General features: G+C 41.5%; 1 long non-coding RNA gene across 1 annotated transcript; it reads right to left on the reverse strand.

Annotated features, from left to right (window-relative positions):
* Positions 1-744: 744 nt before the first annotated feature.
* On the reverse strand, positions 745-10,827 carry LOC112946318. The gene is made up of 3 exons (XR_003249213.1): positions 10,704-10,827; positions 3,573-3,739; positions 745-956 (listed from the first exon to the last, which is right to left on the reverse strand). It is a non-coding gene; the product is annotated as an uncharacterized LOC112946318 (long non-coding RNA).
* Between the last annotated feature and the right edge of the window lie 7,150 nt (positions 10,828-17,977).

Genomic DNA, 17,977 nt, shown 5'->3' on the forward strand with positions numbered 1-17,977 from the left:
TAGCTAGGATTATCTTTTGGAAGCCGTGACAGATTAAAGCATCTAAAGAATATGGGCCAAATTATATATAGGCCTTTATTTCCAACTCTGAGTTTGATAGCTTATTGTTAGACAATCTGTGGCCATAGGTCACTCTTTGAAATCTTCATTTATGTCAGGCAATGTCACACATCATTGATTTCAATTGAGGAGATGCTTATTAATAAGATTTAGTGTATTGGATTCTAAGACTAGCACAAAGGCCATTTTTGAATCTGTGTCATCATAATGATCCTGGAAGCTGGAATAACTCATCGCATCACTGTGCAATTTTCATTAGATGCATGCCACAATTTTCAATGTTAACATTTTGCTTAGGACATTAGGGCTCTCCTGCAGATCTAAGAGCCTGAGACCAATGTGGAAAATGCTGCGAAGCTTGCAGGGACTTCTGTATTAGAACAGATTAAAAATATTAAGACTAGATTAGTTTAGGAAGGAGATAAATAGAAGGTGACATGACAGAGGCATGCAAGATAATAAATGCCACAGAGAAGATAAGCTGCAGGCTCTCTGTTTTACTTTTCATAATACAAGAATCCAATTAAATTAAAAGGCTATTCATTTTAAAGTGATAAAAGGAAGTACTCTTATTCACATGCAGTGCAAGTTATTACTGAGGCAGAGAAGTTAAGGATTGCCCCAAAAGAGAGAGCATCTATAGAGGCAGAATAAGTATCTACCTTCACATCTTCAGAACAGAAAATATAGAGTGGATATAGACTGTTATGCGCTAGCATATAAATCAAGCACAAAGGATTGGCCCGAAATCTTCCTTTTACTTCAGATGAACTTGTTCCTGCAATAGTTGCTTGGAGATGGACAGGAATATCCTCATATAATTTAATCACTGACCTTACTAGGAATGAAAAACATCCTGTATGAAATTGTAGTTCTGGCTTAAGCGGCTGCAGAACCTGGAGAAAAGTAACCATCATTTAAACAGAGGTGGTGACAGCAATGAAGAAAAAATACCCCTAATACCCTTCTTGAAAGAAAAATTTCAGACTCAGAGAAATGATAGCATCTTAGGCATTTTTTTCTAGAGAAAAAAAAAAAAGAATGATTTTAATAAATTACATGCCCAATTTCAAAGCAAAATGTTAGGGGGCATCTTGATGCAAGATGTATACAAGAAAAAATAACCAGTTAGCAAGCTTATAATACCTTGTCTGTCGTATCCTTGGGATATCCAGTGTGGAGTCACCAATACACCAACTCCAATAATAACGTAATATTATTTCAGCATAGTCATTGTTATTTATTTGCATGGCAGCAAATGCCAACCAGATTAGGCTCCTGTTATGCTAGGAATTGTGTATACACATGGTAAGATAAGTGCTGCTAAAAGCACTTGTGATCTCAATTCAAATTAAGCACAACAGGTAAAAGCAACACATTTAGGCAATGAAAGAAAATGGATAAGAGCTCTGTAAATAAGAAGTGCCCAGAAGCTCTTCATGTTTCTTTTCTGTAAGAATAGTACTAAATGAATTTCCTGGAAAAGGGGTCTTAGACGCTGTATTCTTTAAGTGAATACATCACTGGGAAACAAATTCTAATTTTTATAATCGTAAACATTTATACTGGAAATCTGAGGCTATGGTTTATGCTTATCCAGTCAAGGATTTAAAATAYGTTGTGAAATCACAGACATGACTCAAAGCTGCTCCAAATACACTTCCCAGACACCCATAAATGACAATTYTTAGGCCAAAATTTATCAGTAGAGATTATTTTTGAATATCATATTTCTAATAAACATGTTCCAGAAAGGTGAAGTCAGGGGTATTTACAGAAAGCAAAGTGGATGAAATCATCGCCAAAAAATCATTTCGAATAAAATGAACATGAGGATGTTGAACAGGACTCTCTTCCCTCTGAAAATGTCATTCTTTCAAAGTATGTGTTGAAATTGTATTATTTTTGTTGGGGGGAATAAAAGGATATTTAGAATGAGATGTCTTGGTCTGGCATTTTTAGAAAAACATGGGCTGAGAGCTATGAAAATTCATGTCTGGAACAGTGTTTTTCCCTAAAACTGGCCACAGAATACAATCAATTTTGCAATGGATTTTCCAACATCCTTTTTTTTTTTTTTTTTTTTTTTTTTTCCCCTCTCTCTCCTCTCTCCTAGAAAAGAGAACAATTTTCAAACATATCTTCCTTTCTCCTTCCTATTCTGAAGTTTGGGTAAATTATAGCATTTCAAAACAATAAAATCAAATCTGCTTGTTGCAGGCCTGGCTAGATGACTTAACTTGCTTGTGCTAGATGCCTCGTGCAAATTTCAGAAGTTTGTAACAGACCCCTTACCACTTACTCAAGGCATATAAATGCTACAAAACTAGATCATTTCTCCTGCTGGGGAGCTTATTTGGCCAAAGGGTTTTGATGTTCTTTGGTACAATGGAGAGAAACTTATTTAGCTCGGTCCCCACTATTAAAGACTTGTGACTGAGGGACATCCCACACGCAGCATTTTTTGCTTTTTACCCCATTTATGAGCTTCTCTCTCCAGCTCTCCCAACCATTAGCTGCTAGCGTCCATGGTATGTGGATGCACAGTCACCTAGAGCCCATGGAGGGAAGTTTTGACAAAGCTCTGTAAGACAAGGCACTCTAGAAGCGACAAAAATGTTAAACCCCACTGAGCTAAATGCAACACGAAAAGGGCAAAGCTAAATCAGCTCAGTAGACCTGGCTCCCCTCTGAGCTGCTCTGAGTACACTGCCCAGGCACAGACATCAGGGCTTGCCTGCTCTTACTGCTCTGTTTTGAACAACAGGACTTCAAATTCAGCACTTGGGGGACAGAGGGAAAAGGTCTATGGCCGATGACATTTCTTGTTTCTGATCCCATTTGGGGCCATCAAGAGCTCGCCTRGCATCTCTGAACACAGCGTCTGTTGGGAAGGTGTCATATCGACAACAAACAAGGTCATTCCTAAGTGACTCAACTGTACCAAGAACTCGGGAAGGAAAACCTCCTCTGCCTTTACTCTGCACATCTAGATCAAAATATAGAGCTGATGGTATAAAAGCAAGGGTGCTTGGTGCCATACTTCTTGCTCTTTATTGCACAAGCAACATTTAAGCACTAACCTTTAAACACAAGCAACTGCTTTGACCCATGAAACCCACAAGTCATTTATAGCAGAGGGAGGAGGAGAATATTTCATGTACAGGTTTACAGGGACAGCAGACCTCTGCAAAGATGTGCTTAAACACCTGCACAGTTCACTGCAGCATCCCTGCCAAAAGATAAGCTTAGGTCTGCATCCAGCCCTCCTTTTATCACACTCTTTTGCATTTACACTAGGACAAATAAGAATCAAATTGAATTGTTCTAGGTGTGTGCTCATTGTAAACCATAACCAGAGAATTTCTTTGGGGAGTCAAGCCAAAACACAAGTAGGATTGATGAACATATTTGGACTTTACGTCAGTCAAAATAAGAAYGTCTGCGAAATGCTATTTTGCCATGTTTTAATTTCTCTTAAGTACAAAAATGCAGTTTTAAATTAAACCCACTTGTCAAACCTGGGTCATGGAAAGAGCATGTGGAGCGCACACCATCAGACCAGGATTTCCTTTGGAACTTCTTTCTCTGCTCCCCTGGATGGGTAAGCCATTTTCTCCTTTCCCACCTCTGCTCTCCACGTTGCGTACAGAGATTACAGCTCTTGGTTCAGCGAGAGCTGGAGAGAGATAAAAAGAAATATTAAGCCTAAATGTTGCAGAAGAAAAGCAGAAGTCTGGCATCCATCAAGTAAAGCGTTCCCTGAGGGCCTGGTGCGTGCATGCGTGTCTGTGAGCGGGGATTTGTAAACATGGTGAGGAACGGGCCTGACTGACAGCAGCCACTCAAAGACTGCACAGCAGGCTCAGCACAGAGGGGCAGCCAAGACGACTACYTGGCAGTGGCTGGTGCACAGCACTACGTAAGGAAACAGTAGCAGAGGTGTGAATCCCACCTACACAGCACCAGAAAGCTGCTCATCTCCTCGCAAAATAGGCTCTAAATGCTGTGAATCGCTCAATKCCCAGTTTATTTCTGAAAGTTATTCAAGAGAGGGAGAACAACAAAAAAGCATCTGTGCTGGCAAGACATACTGGGACCAGRCATTGAACATTATTCTAGTACAGTATAAACTCCCTACAGGCACCCCATTCTTGCAAATCACAAGAATCTTCGCACAACTGAAGGGAGGGATATAAAAGCATTTTGCAACACCTTAGTTGCTGTGCTTTTCCCCAACAGSTGCCTGAGCCAGGTTTGTAACTACCTAGAGGTCACAGCTGACTAGCTGCCCTACCAGAACCAGCACATAGCACAGTAGCTAAACAAGGGGATGCACCATGTTTTGCTGGATCACAGACTCGTTTCTGATCTCTTCACCTATCAGAAAAACTTTGGCAAATCTTCCCCTTTAGGGGATTATTTCTAGAGTTGTCTARGCAGTTTCCACCACAAAAGCGTGCAAAGGAAGTGAAGTAGCCCTTCAGGTGGAAAACACTCAAATTGAATATTTTCATTTTGATTCTCTCATCTCAGATGTTTCTCTAGGACTGTTCTCCCGAGGCCAAAAAGATCTTTATTTTGACTTTTCCTTTTGATTCAAGGCTTTTTCTTATTCTTCTCAATTGTACGGAATGTTTCACAGGATTTGATTTATTTTTTTCCCAGCTTGCTCAAATGACACAAGAAAAAAGAAATCACAGAAAGTTCCCTGTTAGTTCATCCCGAGACTGATATAGGATATCACTTGGGCTTATAGTGTAAGAGCAGCTCTTCTAGGACAAATAAACATTAACCTAGCCTACTCCTATTCTCCAAGGGTGATCAGTGGCAGGTGTCTGGGGAAGAATTCAAATGGTCGGACCCTGTTCACACCACTGCCCTGGGAGCTGAATCTGGGCATACATTAGCTTTTGGAWTGGTCTCACAAAACTGAGTTGTTGCTGCCTGGCCCCTCAGGGGATCTGCAGGAAGAGAGCAGAACATTGCCCTCCACAAAAAGATCCCTCACCTAAAACATTATTTTTTCATTATTCCCTGTTCTCAACCCTGACAGCTTCATTGCATTTGGACTTAGAACAGTCTCCACTCAATCCAAAAAAATAAAAAAGGTACAGCATATAGCCTATGAGGACCCAACCACCAAGCAGGATATATCATAAGAAAAACAGGTAGGGAATATTATCAAAATTCAAGACACTAAAACAGGCAAAAAAATTCCAGTCAGAAGGCATAAGTAGCCAGTAGCCAGAAAATTTGGCTTTCTTTCTCTTTCAAGCCCTGTAAAATCACACTGCTGCAATATGTTCTAGAAAACAGAGGATTTTTCATAAAATACTTCAGTTGTCCATTCCCTTCCTTTGTGCAGTGGGAAGAGAGGACTTCAAAGTGGACTGAAAAGCCAACTGGGTTTGTAGAAGGCTTTGAGACCCTGGGAAGTGATAAGCTACATACGACAAGATGAAAAGTCCTATCACTTTACTTGAGGCTTCAAAGGCAGCTGGAGCGGGGCATGAACATCTTCATCCCCCTGTCAGACAGTAAGGAAACTGACTCTAAAACTCAGCCTGACACCAAAGAAATGGTAGTGGTGACCTCTCTGTTTTCCTGTTGCTCATTTCAGTCCATCATTGTCACTGGAGCTGTCTGCTGCCTTCCTGGCCTGTCTGCAGTAATACTGGTTGCAGGCTCAAAAGCAGCCCTGTCACCCATCAAGGGTGAGAATTTCAGATGTCAGGGACTTGGATTTTGATGTTACAAACTCTTTTCCTGCTGTCCTTTTCAAGTGACTTTCAGTTGTCCAGCAGATCTCTTTCTCCAYCCACTTCCAACACTATCAGAAGCTATTGCTCGAGATATTTTTTTCTTTTTCTTTGGTAGAAAGAAAGAAATTACCTTCTTTCTTCCCATCTCCAAGGCTCCAGTACAGTTTAATTAGGCTCATGGCTCATTCTGCACCTGTCTGGATGACACATGAAGTAAATTAATGGGACCAACAATCACTTCAAACTTCCATGTGKCCTGTGAGAGTCTCCAATTACTTCCACTATTGGGCCATGTCAGTAGAAAGAATAAAGGGCTTTTAATTATTGACCCTACTGTGCTGTGCAAAGGCAAGAAGATGGATATTTGGCTGTACCATATGATTAGCATGGATCCTGATAGGAGTGTTCAGATGGCAATACAGTAAGAGTTGTCAGCAGCAAAGAAATTCTGAGTGCTGAAAGTTCCAGAAGCCCAAAAAAATCACAGGTCACTCCTCCTCCCCCCAAAAAAGTATTTGTCATTTCTCTGTTAATGCAGGTTTGTATTCCTGTCAAACAAGAGATGGCTCTCAGGTTTAGCTATAGCCAGACTAGCTATTCCTCAGCAAGGGCAGCATCATATTTTGCAAGAAACCCATGAAACCAGGTCTTCATGGACTGGTATTGAATACCTGCTGCTGTCATGTTTCACATCTCCCAGCAATGCATTGCAGTCAATTAAGATAGAAAGTGCGTGGGCTGAACCATATGGAAGAATGCTAACAATTTAGGGAGATATGAAACATTTATTTGGAATTGCAATTAGTCAGAAGTCAACTTCTTCTATTATTTTTGCAGGAAGAATCTGTGATTTCAATCAGGAGAAAATAAAGTGAAAGGAAGCCTCTTATTCTGTTCCTTCTTCCTATTTCAGCTCATTTCCTTACCTCATTTCCTAATATCACACACAGCATCCAGCTTCCTCAACAGCTGTTGGGGCATTTAAAACCGAGACCCCCCAATAGACACTGCAGCTACAAAATAGCTAGATGAGGAAGAAAACTTAATCTGGCCCATGCAGACTTTCACAGGCTGCAAAATAAATAGCCCTTTTTCTTTACTATGGTATTCTGCAGCTCTAGCTCTGGCCACCATCTCCTCTGAGAGCTCTAAAAGAGGGTCCAAGTTAGAAGGGGTACCCAGACTTCCCAAATATCTCATGTTAGGAAACCTCAATGCCATTTCTGGAGTCTTTTTCCCAGCCGCCAAACACAGTCATTCTCTTCATATTTCCCTTCTCAAATGGCTATAAAATCTCTCTTGGTGTTTTTAAGACATATCAAAACAACAAACTTAAAACTGCATGTAGGTGTGTAAGACATATGAAGGACAACTTCACTCAATCCTACAGCTGAATAATGGATCCTTGCAAATTAATTTCTGATATTTTTTAAACAGATGAGTCCCTCTGGCTGTGGGCAACTATAAGGCTGAAATCAATCCTGAGAATTAGTATATTAATTTCCAAGATCCTTGTCTCAGTGGACAAAAATCCACTGTCTTCCTGTGAACATTGCAATGATGAGAACATTAATATTAGATAATTACAATTTTGACAGATTAAATGGAAAATAGTACTAATGAGGAAAAGGTATTATGTTAAATAAAAATCCTGCGTGTGTAGGCTAAGTCAACTGTTGACAGAATCTGACTGAAATAATAAAAGCAAGAAGGGAGAGGTGGTGTTGCATTCTGTCTGAAGTGGCTAAGGTACAACTCTGAGGAAAAGACTTCCAGTTGTACAGTCCTGGAAAGCAAATGGGCAGCCTTGAACATAAATACTGAATGTCTGAAACCATTGATAAGAAGCAATCTAGGGGTCAAGGATCAGGAGCTGAAGGAAGAATCACTGAGGGAAGGAGAAAAAGACGGCACTGGAGGCATCTATATGGTAGGATACAGGCTGGCTATACACATCTCTTCATCCTCTYCAAACCCTGGTATCAGAGATATCAGGGTTCAGTAAAGTGAGGATGATATTTCCAGGGTTACTCCCAGGGTGGTCCTTCCTCACAGGTTCTATCCTGGGCCTAGGTCTCCTRGTCAAACTGGTGCTTCTATAAGGATAGCTGCCCATCCTGTCAGGCATAGCTACTCCCTGCACCTCCAATTACTGCAGCCTTACACATCCTCACAGTTTCATGTTCTTTTCTTATAACTGAATCTGTTTTCTTCTCTCTTACTGAATTACTCCAGACTAAGTAGGACTAGTCACTTAAAAGACGTGGAGACCAACCTGTTCATGCCTGTGTCCTTTGCTGAAGCCTAGCACGGGGCAGAATTTTAATTGCTTGCCCAGCCCCATTCCTGGGCATGAAAGAGGCATGTTTTCTTCCTACCTCCTTTTATTTTACTTGCTCCAAAGGAATTTCATGAATCTAAAACCTTACTGCTGTGTAACAAAGCACAATCCTCTCAGAGGAAACTCTGACAGGCACTGAAGGTTTTTTAATGGAAGTGTTATTTCAAACATTTCTTTCTGTTTGATATTTGGCAGGCAGAGGAAAATGTGATTAGAAGATGCTGGGGACTCTGTCTAGCTTGCCTTCCTCTCTACCTCTCCTTTTCAAATATTTCCTCCCTATTGGTGACCCTTTGAAATTAACTTCAAGTTAATTTCAAGCAGCTCCTGAACTGGAATTTCTGATATTTTGATGAGAAAAGTAGAGCATGTGTGCTAAATTCCTTTTCTTTTCCATTTGAAAAACCAAAATCCCAAATAAGGCTCTACAAAATCCTTTAAGCCGTTCTGTTTAAATTTCTATGGAATTTAAGGATTTATGTCTTTTTTTTCCCCACCTCCCACTTAGTTCCTTTTTGGTTGAATTACATCAGGAGCTGAGATTCACAGAACATACATCATAGCCCTAAGAAAATTCCTGTTACGCTCTAAATTTAAAAYACCCATATCTCTCATCAGCAACAATTTCAGTGGTAAGAGCTTTTCGTAGATACACAAGTCTCTCCTTTGCTYCCATCATCACTGAGATTTTGATGCGGAGTTGGACTGTAAGCTGCTAAGATGCATTTTTTTTTTCTAGCTATAAGCAGGGTCTCATGTCCAGCCACACCAGGCTGTCAGTCCTGCCTTCACTYCTGCCCTGCACTGCTGTATCTAGAAAACACTGTGCTTAATAACTTCATGGCTTGGGCAAAATCCCTCACTTTACTCCCTTGAGGGACATTATGTCGACAGATCCTCATCAAATCACTAATTATTATAATTAGGACAGAATGATCTAGGAGTTAACAAGCATGGTGCCTGTTTGTGAAGCTGTCAACTTGCTGATCCTTCATCCCACTTTCGTTCTGGTCCCCAGCTCGCAGTGAGGGCGCTTCCTCGCTCTCCAGCAGGCTCCTGGGAATCAGGCTCTCTGGGACATTCTGCTAACTGAGAGGAGGCAGTTTCCCTAGCTAGTCCAGCTTCTACACTTGCTAATAGAAATAAATCAGAATGTCAGAGAAAATTTAGAGAAATCACAACAAAAGAAAAACTTGTGAACTCAATACCTGGAGAACTTGATTGAACATGTTCTAGATCTCAAATTTCATGGCTGTGAAAAATYCCTATTGATTTTGATAGCATGGATCAGGTCCTGACGCACATTGATTTCCATTATCATTCTCTCCTCTTCTCTTCTGTCACTAGCATCCATCCTGTTGGGATGCAACAGTCCTATTTTTAACATATTGCTTTCTCTGCGGGGSAAGAGCAATTCATTTGCAGCCTCAAAAAGTGGGAGAAAATCAAGTTGGCTCCAGGACATATGGTTGGACCAGATCTTTCCCTGGTTTAAATTTAGACAACTCAATGCATCCATGCATCCTAGAAGAAAATCTGGAATTGACCTATTTTCTTATAGATACATGTTTTCTAACTTAATGCAGAGCAAAGTAGAACTATGTACTGGATAAGTCACTAGCCTTCAGTGGRGCTGAGAGCACGGRTCAGCAGCTGGCTGTTTGAAGAGCRTGAACAGTTTTGCTGGCTTGTCCTAGATGAAGGTATTTGTAAGRCTTGCTGCTGTGCAAAAGAGAACATCTTTTGCCATTTTCCATGGAAAGCAGCCAGTAGATGCAGCTGTCCCACCTGGTGTGGGCACGCTCACAGAATTCCTTACCAAAGCCTCAATGATCCTGGAGAACAATGGCAGGGAGTGTTGAACTGTGGCAAAAGAGGACTTCAAGGAAACACCCTCCTCTCCATGTCAGTACCAGGCCAATGTCCCCAGCACGCTGCTAAAAGGTACTCTGCCACTTGCAGCCCTGCCAGCCRGTTATCCTCACAAAGCAGCACATTCCCCACCATAATGCAGCCCTGATGCTGTTTGCAGTATTAGACTGGCTAACGTTTGTGCTCTAACCTCATTCTTTGTCCCTAAAATAGCTTGCAGGTGCCAAGAAGGCTTTTTCCTCGGACTCAAGAGATATGCTGAACTTCTACAATCTGATTTTTCACAAGCTCTGTTCCTCTTTTATTGAACAAGAAATCCAAAATACAAAACCCTGAGGAAAAAAATGATAGATGGATGTGCAGCCAGAAAAACAGCTGGATGAAAGGGCGGAGCAAGAAAAACCTTCTTCTCCTTATTTTCAAGATCTAGAGAAAGTGAAGTAGCAAAAAAAAAGGAAAATAATAAGAAAACAGTAATCCTATCCCCATCCGTTTGAATAATGCTAAAAAAAGACAAGAGAGAGAGAGAAAGATAATCTGCATCTAATTAGAGAAATATTTGAGTGCAAGACAAGCACTGGAAAATGATACAAAAGCCACAGATATCACCAGTATCATTAGCCCTCCCCTGACCTCAGCACTCCTTAATCTGTCACTGTTCTTACCTGATGAACCGAGACTTTAGGGGAGTCTGGACATGCAAGGTTTTCAGCCAGGAAAGTCTGTCTGTGACCATGTCCTGCAGCTGCCTTTTGCCGCTGTGGTCACTGGAGCACATTTCTTGATTGCTAAAGGTGGTATGCAACCTGTGTTGCTCAACAGGAACTGCTGCCACATCTGAAAAACGGTAACAAGAAACATCCGCTCACACCAGTGTGCTAGGTGCTGTACAAGTCAGTGGATCAACAAAACAAGATTAGTACAGAGGCACAGGTGTGCCAATGAGTTCACCACAACTCCTAGTTCTGAGTAAGTACATGCACATTCCTCTTCTTAAACAAATACACTCTCTCATGCAGACACTCTTACACATGGATAAGCCTGCACAAATGCTCATATAAATTCAAATTAGGAAAATACTTTATTGACATGACAAGTCCTACAAGCACTGCCAAAATATAAAAGGAGAAACCAGTCAGAAACAGATACGATTCAGCAGGCAGGTAGGACATACAAGACTTCACCTGGCATGGGAGGAGGACAGATACAGCATGAAATAGGTGATGCAAGACTGTTTTCTTCACTTACTATGCTAAGGCAAGCTAGGATACAGAGACTGACTGCTGGAAGAGTTGTTCTCCTGCATCATGAGGACTCCTGAAGGTGCAGCTGCAGGAATAAGCTCTGCACTGCCGAGATCCTAGCTAGCAGAATCGTGACACAGCCAATGTGCCTCCTCAAGCCCACGGAGTCTCACGCCCCTGATGTACCCCTATCTCTGCTTCAGTGAACCCGATGGTTGTCAGAAACTCCTTCTCTTTTGCCAACATGCTTTCGAGAGCCATCTTTGCTCTCTTCCACACAACATGTGCTATTCCTTGCTTTTCATTCCCTGAGGTTCATTTCCTTACAGTTACCACACGTTCTTGTCTCCTCTTACTGCCTCATCTCTACAGCTTTTTGGACAGCAGTGGGTGGGAGGGAGGCAGAGCCTTTCAACACCTAGGCAGAGCTAATGAAGAGAAGCCATCAGTGGGCTCTGCACCCAGTGGAAGCTCTGTTGAGACCAGTGCTTGGGGAGAATAAAGATGCAAAGGTGCAAAGAAGTGTGGGTGGAAACTTAGCTGGGAATAGTCCAGCACCTCAGAAAGTGAATCACACAGAGATCTGAAGTTGGAATGGAATTTTCCCCAAGGTTATAAGGGTGCAGCTGATGGAGATGGTTGTGGTTGGCAAGGAATTTTTCCCCGGGGGACCTTGGCAAGGACTAAGTTTCAGGAAGGGAACAGAGAGATACATGTTTCTCTTGAGAACAAAAGCAAGAATTCAGTGAATGTGCTGCTCAGTTTTTGGAAACACTCCTCTTCAACAATTCTCTAGCCAACAATTCTCACTAATTTTGATTCCCCTGCTGTGGCTGTGGTTCCTTGCTGTTAGCCTTCTGAGGCCCAGGAGATCCAGTTTCGGCTCTGACGTGAATGTGCAGGGACATTCTGAGCAAATGCCTCTCTCCAGCATATGTTGACTCCTCCACTAGTATTATAATAATATAAAAATGACTGCTCTGCCTCAGCCTGCGGGTCTATCTAACCCTTGTTCATCCCAGAAAGGGCTGACAGCAAACACTGCAGGAAAGGGCATGAGATACAAACAACTATTCTACACTTTAGGGAAATCTGGAGCTAGGTAACAACAATGCCAAGAAGCCTAGTTTCATTTGCCAGATAAAAGCCAAACTGTGGAAGTGATAAGTTTAATATTTCTTTCTGCTTCATGCACATAAACCTGTTGTTCTACTTTAAGAGATCTCTAAGAAATCTCTGTTTACAGGAAAGTGCGACTTAAAAAAAATGATTTTGATAAACCATTAAAACAGAAGCTGCCTTCTATTCCAAATGTTCACATTAGCTATCTCCACAGGTGATAGCTGCTAAGTAGACCTCTACTAAGAAAGCACATTTCATTTGCATAAAATGATCAACTCCGAAAATAAATCTTGATATTTATGAGTTCTGCGATTTCTCTCTCCTCCTCCCCTCCCACAGCAAGTGTGCTGTGCATTTCCTCCAGCTATTGATTCAACTGTGAAGCGTGGTTTTAGTCGCTGGACTGGGCAGTCAATATTTCCCTCGTGGCTGCACCCAAGCTTCTCTTCTCCCAGAGCACTTGGGGACATTTGTCCTTCTGGCAGCTCAGCCTCGTGTGGCACCCAGTCCACCATAATGTCTGCATGCTTCATAAGAACAAGGGACAAATAGCACCCCTGAGGCATGAAGAATTGTGGGTGTGTGTATATACAGGCACATACCTTGCTCATGTCATTCATCCATCTCCCGGGGTGGAGCATAGCAAGTACTTAAATTAACGTACAAATTATGAGAGAAAGGGTTAGGCCAGGAAACCAAGGGGAATACAACATCTATTTGAAAGTGCAAAGGAAATTATAATCAGGCGGCAAGATGCAATTAGTCACATTGGAGTTTTGCCAGTTAATATCCTTGTAAAATACTACAGGTCTTATCAGTGAGGGTACGCAGTTCTACTGCTCGAAGGACGTAGTATGGAGAGTTGAACAGGCTGACATCCCACCCTTGTGCAGGCAGTGCTGTCTCAAAGATGGGAGGACAAGTCAAGTAGGTCAGTTCTCTGCTGAACACGTGGTCTGTGGCCAGTGTGATGGAGTGAGAAAAGAAACAAGGACCTGGGTGCAAAGCCTTCCACCTCCTCAAGCACAAACGGCTAAATATCCCTGTGGGACCGAATTGTGGACTTCTTCACGCAGTAACGCTGACTGTCACTGGAAGTCTGCCCATCTGCCGCCACTCCTTGAGCCCCATATCCTGACTGATGCCCTGCTGTTCCTCCACCCGGAGCCTCTCTGCAGAACAGCATTGGAAGAGTTTTCCTAATCCTAATTTAGCCAAATGAGGACAACAGTAGAACAGGATATGATATTGAGGGGAATAACATTTACTACCATGTGCCCTGCAAAGACAATATTGAAACAAAAGGCAGGGAGGAAAAAAAAAAAAAAAAAAAAAAAAAAAAGAAGGGGAAAAAAAAAAAAAAAAAAAAAAAAAAAAAACAGGCAGGCTCCCAGCCCACCTCCCATCCTCATGGGAATGTTTGAGGTAGAGAGGCTTGTGTTACATTGGCTGATTGCAATTACACCATCCTCTGGCTGGCTGGAAATAAAATGAAATTGCAACAGAGTTCCATCTTTAATTGAAATTTCCTGGGATCTGTTATTACATGGCAGTGATTGTTCTGCAGCACTAATGAGCCTTTGCTCTGATGATTATCCAAGTGTCTCTCCAGTTGCTATTTTATTATTGTATTATTAATGATCAGATAGGACTGTCACAGCTGAGATGAAGTTGAACATCAGACAACAGACAGAGCAGTATGCAGAGCAGAGCACACAGATATACGACTACGCTGACACATTCCCCTGCTGCACTGCTGTGCTGTCAGTGCTGCTACATGAAAGACATTGAGTGCATGTTAACTCCCAGAGCAGTGCTGCCCCACTGCTGGTTCTCTAATGGACACAGCAAGCACACAAGTGACCCAGCTGTACTGCCAGCTGCAAGATTTCCCTCCCACAAGTCACAAAATCATCATTCATAAGAAAGCCTGTACCAGTGCTATCAGTATAAGCTTACAACCTCAAGTCACTGTTGACTTAAAGATATATTTGCACATGCTTGAAAGGCCTATTTCCTTTCCTAAATAATAGTGGTAAATTCCACATAACTTCTTCGAGACAGCCCATGGCTACAAAACACCAGCCCATCCAAACCTTACAGCTCAGCATCACTAAATGATCAGAATATTTCAAACAGGCCAAAGGATTTCTCAAACAGCTTTGAACAGCGCTTGCATGTGTTCCAAAGCTAATGCAGCTCCTTGAAATTCACAATTCTTTTCAGTTTGAACCAGAATCCAGGGGTTCTGCACTGTTCTTTCCATTTTACCTCCTCCTTAGAGCATCAAGTTGGACAAATCACTTTTCTGTACTTTAGTTACTTCCATTGTAAAATGGGACAAGTATAATGCCAGAGCTGGGCAAATTTCAGCTTTTTGTGAGATGTAGCCAAAAATAGAACAGGAACAGTTTTATCACAGCAGGAAATATTTGCAAAAAATCAAGGGGAGCTTAGGGAATACTTTCAGTCAACAAAAGTATCAGAAAAAAGAAAAAGAAAAAAAAAGAAAACACCTGCCACAGCTTTATTGCTTGATTTTTATCACTACAAATAATTTAGATTTTTTCAGAAATTATTATTGTTACTGTTTATACTTTATCAAAATGTGTTAACCCATGAATGAAAGATAATTTTTCCTTTGAGGGTGACTAAGTGATGAGCTGCTATTCATTTCTTATGGGGGCTTTGTTGCCCAAAATCCTAAGTGTCTGTTAATAATTGGACCAAGAATTGTATTCTTCTAATGTCTGATTTAACTGTTAAATAAAACCTTTAATACTTGAACTGTCTTCTTCACCTGGAAGAGCAAAAATTTGGGGATCTTCATAAAGGAAAATATGCTGGATAAGTGCTAGTTATTGTTCTTAACGATGATAAAAACAACCTACATTTCATGTAGATGTTCAGGATACATTCTCTTAAAATACTAACAGATTCTTGCTCTTTTTGTTCTTTCTCAGAAATACACCACGCGATTATATCATTATGGTCTATCAATTTGTCATATTTCAGCATTTTTCCTTAAGGATCTGAGATAAGAAATCACTAAAAAGGTCTAAAACTAGAGAAAAATCATTTTACAAAGGCAATTGCTCCATTTTAGTGTCAAAACACATAACACTTTATATTTGAAAGAATGAAAAAAGAAAAGAAGGATGGAAGGACGGAAGATCACATTCCCTTTAGCAGCAATGATTTCTCCCTGTGCTTTTTGCACATTGCACTTCCAGCTATCTTTCTCAAAAATAATATCAAGGTCTCACTTTATGTGGCAGTTGCCACCCTGTTGAGAGTTAAATTACCCCCTCCTCATCCAAAGTATTATGGCCCTATGTATTTAATGTAAATACACAGGTATAGTCATCAATGTGACTGGCATTATAGGACAGACAATAAGCGGCTCCAAGATAGCAAGGAGCTTGGCACAGGAAAAGAAGCCAGATCCTCTCCTAGCTTCTTACGCAAGCCTGGACTGAGCTCCGGGCTGTGGCAGCTACACTGCAGACAGGATCTGAGCCAGCTTGGATATATCCACCCAAGTATGGTCCCTGTGCAGCTGCAGAGCAAATATATTGGTAGCATTAGAAAAGAGCTGTGGGATTAGCTCTGTGTGAAGTAAAGAGGTGTCAGGGAGGGATCCCTGCATTAAACTGCTGGTCCACACACTGAYTCCCATGAGAGGGAAGCAGCCCTAGTCCATATCTTCATCTCTACCTGTTTTTCCAGCACTGCCAGCTTTTCCCTGGCCCACCATGCCATTAACACGCCACACTAACAGGTCAAGAAAGATGAAAAGTCCCTGTAGCTCCAGCCTGCCCCGCTAGAGATGATGAGCTGATTATGTTCCTCATTCAATCACAGGAAATAATCAATCTGTAATTAAGAGCCTTCTCTCTCACCCCTCTGTCAAGTCTTTGCCTCTCCTCCCTTCCCCCACCTTTCAGAATGGAGTCACTTTAATGAGATTTCTCAGTAACAGATGACCTGTTTGTAATAATTATATTTTCTTCAGCAATTGCTGTAAAAATGATTTAAAGCAGTGAAGTTTCCAATTTATTAAATATCAATTTTTCTGCAGTGAACATTCTAGCTATGAAAAGCTCTTCTGAGACCGAGGGAAGCTCACCTCCCCCATTCTGGGCATTGCCGTGGCCCTGAAATATTGATAGTTTGTTGATGAAAATGTAACAATGGAAATTTGATTTCTTTTATGAAAATAAATGATTGCTGCAGTTCCCAGACGCATTCTCTACCSTTTCCCAAGCTGTAAAGCAACATGGCAAGAGAAATGGAAGAAGTTATATGCTGAAGGAGAAATTGTCCTCAACTGATTCCAGCCCTATGATTCCTGCTAGTCAGTTTGAACAGATGAATCTACCTTCGTATCAAGGAGGAGAAGCTGTTCTCGTCAAGCAGGAAGCTCCAATTGCTGTGCAGCTTACAGGCTGCAGGGGGAAAGCCCAAAGCTAAAGGTATTTGTGTTCCCAGTTGCAGCACATCTGGGTTTGGTGAGCTTGCAGAGGGCTGAGAACACAATAGCAATTCTAAATAAATCCTCACTTGGGGCTTCTGGTTCTCAGATTAGCAAAAAGCTGCCTCAGCTATGATCTGATGTGTTTGTAGCTCAGACTCGCTTTAGGAACGAGCCTTGAAGGTGAGAGCTCTCTTAGTTACAGATATGACTTTCCACAGCCCAAGGGGTTACTCCGTCCACTGAGGTTTAGGGACATTTGACAGATTATGATTTCCCTGCCATCCTGCTGAAGTCTACCTTAGCATTAAAAAACAAACATAGAAACAAACAAAAGAACTCTTAGATCCAGAGTCTGCTTGAATAACTTTAGCTAACATACCACCTGGACTTTGAAAGCAGTTAGGACAGAACATCTGGAGAAGGCCTAGAAATTATATTCTGATATTAATGCTTCATTTGAAAAGCACTTTACTTGCCCCAGTATTTCACAGTTCCTGAATGCTGCAATTGTTTCTATTTTAGAGGGAGATTGCAGATAAATTAATTATTCAGGCAAACTCAAACAGAAGCTTTGGGAGAGAATGCAATTCCAAAATTCATCGTCTATATCACTGCCTCATAGCTTGCTCTGCCAGAGCTGAGGAATGCCCCGCAGGAGTCCTGGTTTTCCAGTCTGTCCATCAAGCACAAAGCTCTCTTACATTTGCCTGTACGTCTCCATTAGACCTTAATGTGGCTTGCATCCCAAGTCTTTTCCCAGCATCGCTGGCTTTTTTTTCACTTTTATTATGCCAGATTATTTATATCATAAAGGCAGAGTCACCCAGCTGTGAGATGATAATGAAAACATCACTAATGCTAAAGAAATTGATCCCACATCATTAGTTTCCCAGTAACTCTCTTTTTCAGTCAGCAGTGTGTCCTGTATTTCTGAACCTTTGATATGAGAGATGTGCAGAGAAGATCATGGGGATTTCAGTATAATCACCAAGCACCACGCAGGCATGAGAAAGCAGACATAGTAGTTCTGCCTGTTACTTATCACAGGATGCATAGAGTAATCAGATTGAAGTGTACTACTGGTCTTGACACAGCC

The sequence above is a fragment of the Nothoprocta perdicaria genome, unplaced genomic scaffold (genome assembly GCF_003342845.1).
Source record: "Nothoprocta perdicaria isolate Ctin4 unplaced genomic scaffold, notPer1 scaffold_201, whole genome shotgun sequence".
Taxonomy (NCBI): Eukaryota; Metazoa; Chordata; class Aves; order Tinamiformes; family Tinamidae; genus Nothoprocta; species Nothoprocta perdicaria.